The 2,957-nt window shown below is 36.6% G+C and overlaps 1 pseudogene; it reads right to left on the reverse strand.

The window, feature by feature from the left end:
• Positions 1–1,547: 1,547 nt before the first annotated feature.
• On the reverse strand, positions 1,548–2,488 carry LOC105306218 (annotated as a pseudogene).
• Positions 2,489–2,957: the final 469 nt, after the last annotated feature.

A 2,957-nucleotide genomic window follows, 5' to 3' on the forward strand; every position in this document is an offset into this window, starting at 1 on the left:
TTGCTAGAAGTTTCAAATATCAGGTGCATGTCCCTTCTTCACTATCTATCAGACACACACCATTGCACTGATATCTTCATTTATAGGTGAAGCTTGACATGTTTCCTTTTCCTTCATCTGCTCATAAGAAACCATCTTGGAACAATAGGTGTGACTTAAGGGAGAAATGATAGTACAAGAGTGATAGGTGACATAGGGGCCTGGGACACCAGTTTGTGGAAGTTATTTGTGTCTTTGGCATTGCTTGTACTTGATCCATCTTACAATGAACTGTGATGGGGCATATGATTTTGCTGATTTGACCGAATTTATGCAATAACGGGCAGTCTGGTTATATAGTCACATTTGTTCTATGATCAGGAGCTCTGTACCTCTGATACCTACCAGAGTTTTAAAAAAATTACAACAACAACAACAACAACAGAAGATTTTGTTAATTTTTAGTTCATTTCATGTTACACTAACTCCTATTTGGCTAAGGATTACTAGTCCTATTCTTTTCCAGGTCAGCTAGAAGTTTCTTCAAATGATTCAGAAAATAGTGTCTGTTTCCAAAAATAAAGTACATGGGAAGGGGCTTCTTATCCTTGATGCAAAGGATAAAATACTTTTTTAATGCTCTCAATGACTCTTTGTGATGGATGGTGGGTGGGAGACAAAGGAAAAAAAATCAGTAAAAGATTTCAGGGAGTAGTTGGTAATAGAAAATATAGGATCAAAGTTTTGTTTCCCTACCACTAAAAAAAGATACTAGATAAACAGTACTAGGACCACAGCAAGAAATGTATGAGTGAGGCAAGACCATCTGACAAACCCATTCTCCACACTGTCCCAATTAATAGCATATTTAGACAGAAACTGTAGTTGATTCTGCCAAGAATCTTTTAAAAATACCTAAGCTTTTGCAGTAGGACTCACTGAAACCTGATAAATACTAATATTATCTAAAAGTATTTACTGGGAAGAAATTCCCAGACTAGATATAGTAAGAGCAACGTTTTTTGCAGGTTGGAGAATATTGCCTGGAGTAAATCTTGCCTCATATTCTGGGTCTTTGTTAGGCTGAGAACAACAGGGGAAAGAATATGAACAGAGTTAGAGATCTCAGTGCTCATGCATGCCACTCCTGTAGCTCAACTACCTCTCCTCTGGCTGGCTCCAGAGGACCAGATCCCCCAGAGTCACAGTTGAGGGTGTGTTGGCCCATTAAGAGATATAGACAATCTCATTAATTAAGACCTCCATATGTATTGCAGCTTAGTGAAAGTCAGAAAAAATAAGTCAATAACAACACCTCTGATAAAGCTGATAAAACTGAACAGGATAGTCTGTGGAAGCAAACTCAACAAATAAGATCACATAATAGTTGAGATGTTGCATTATGAGGCAAATATATTTTCTGAGAATAAAATCTAGTCAATGCTAATTAATGCTTTAAAGATTACAAATAGAAGATATAGGGATTCAGTAATCTAAAAAGAGATTTAATGTCTTTTTTTTTTTTACCCATAAGTTTTAGAAACTTGTTAAGTAAAGAGTTAGTTGTTTTAAAATTTGTGAGAAGTCAAAACTTGGAAGAATCGATCTCTTATCCTCTTGATTCTATGTCATAGATCATCGGATTCACCATAGGTGGAACAAGGAGGTAGATGTTATCCACAAAGATACGAATATGAGGTGCACATGGTGCCCAAATCTGTGAGTAAGAAAGGAAAAAAAGGCTGGAGTTATAGGCTACTAAGATCACACACACTTGAGATCCACAGGTGCCCGAGGTCTTGAGTCGAGCAGCTTTGGATGGAAGGTGGAAGACAGTATAAAAGCTGATGACATAGGAACATAGAATTAATGAGAAATCTAAATCTCCAGTAAGGAAGGTTGCAGTTAAGCTGTATATTCTGTAGATCCTGGTCTTTGAACAAGCAAGTTTTATCAGAGCCATAAATTTACAGTATGTGTGAGGGATGATATTAGATCTGCAGTAGGAAAGCCACCAAAGCATGAAGGATTGAGGACTGAAAAGCAAAACCCCACAGAAGACAATAGCCAGCCCCAAGTTCTTGATGACTCTGTGTCAGGACAGTAGAATGTCTCAGAGGATTGCAGATTGCCGCATACCTATCAAAAGCCACGGCCAAGATAAACCCTGAGGCCATGCTGCAGAATGAATAAATAAGAAATATTTGTATAAGGCAGACTTCAAAATAGATCTCCTTGTCGTGGAACCAAAAAATGCTGAGGATTTTGGGCATAGCAGTAGTGGAAATAATCAAGTCAGCCACAGAAAGCATACAGAGGAAGAAGTACATGGGCTCATGTAGGTTTGAATCTGTTCTAATAACAAATAGAATAGATAAATTTCCCAGGAGAGCACTCAAGTAAACAGGCAAAAAGGCACTGATAGCCAAGTATGTATGCCTTCCATCCCTGGAATGCCAAGGAGAAGAAAGGTACTGGGATGAAAATTGGTATTATTTGACAACAACATGATGAAAACTGGCTGCGTTCAGCTGTAGAATAGTGGAGATTCTTTCATATTTATGTGTCCATTTATTTAATGATGCTTTTATTTACAAATTTATGTAAAAGACTTGACAATATTTTATGCCCTAAGGGTAAAATGATAAATAGGGCCCAATCCCTAACTTTAGATATTAGCATTCTAGTAAGGGAGAACTGGTGCAAACTAATGATTAAATTCCCATGTGATTAATGCAGTAAATTTATATGAATGAGTGGGTTTATGTCTCAGCAATTCAGAATACTTATTCCACTTGTATGAGTCAGAGGATTCGTAGATAAGAGGCTTAATCTTGTTTCTGACACATTCTGTACCTTTAAAACAAAGGGCAAATTATGAGTTAAATAAAGTTCACAATCATAATACTCTAACCTTAATTGTTTTATCTTAATTTAAAATTTGTCTAGAACTATTTGTGAAATATATTAAAATGGCA

The sequence above is a fragment of the Pteropus vampyrus genome, unplaced genomic scaffold, assembly GCF_000151845.1.
Source record: "Pteropus vampyrus isolate Shadow unplaced genomic scaffold, Pvam_2.0 Scaffold431, whole genome shotgun sequence".
Lineage (NCBI taxonomy): Eukaryota > Metazoa > Chordata > Mammalia > Chiroptera > Pteropodidae > Pteropus > Pteropus vampyrus.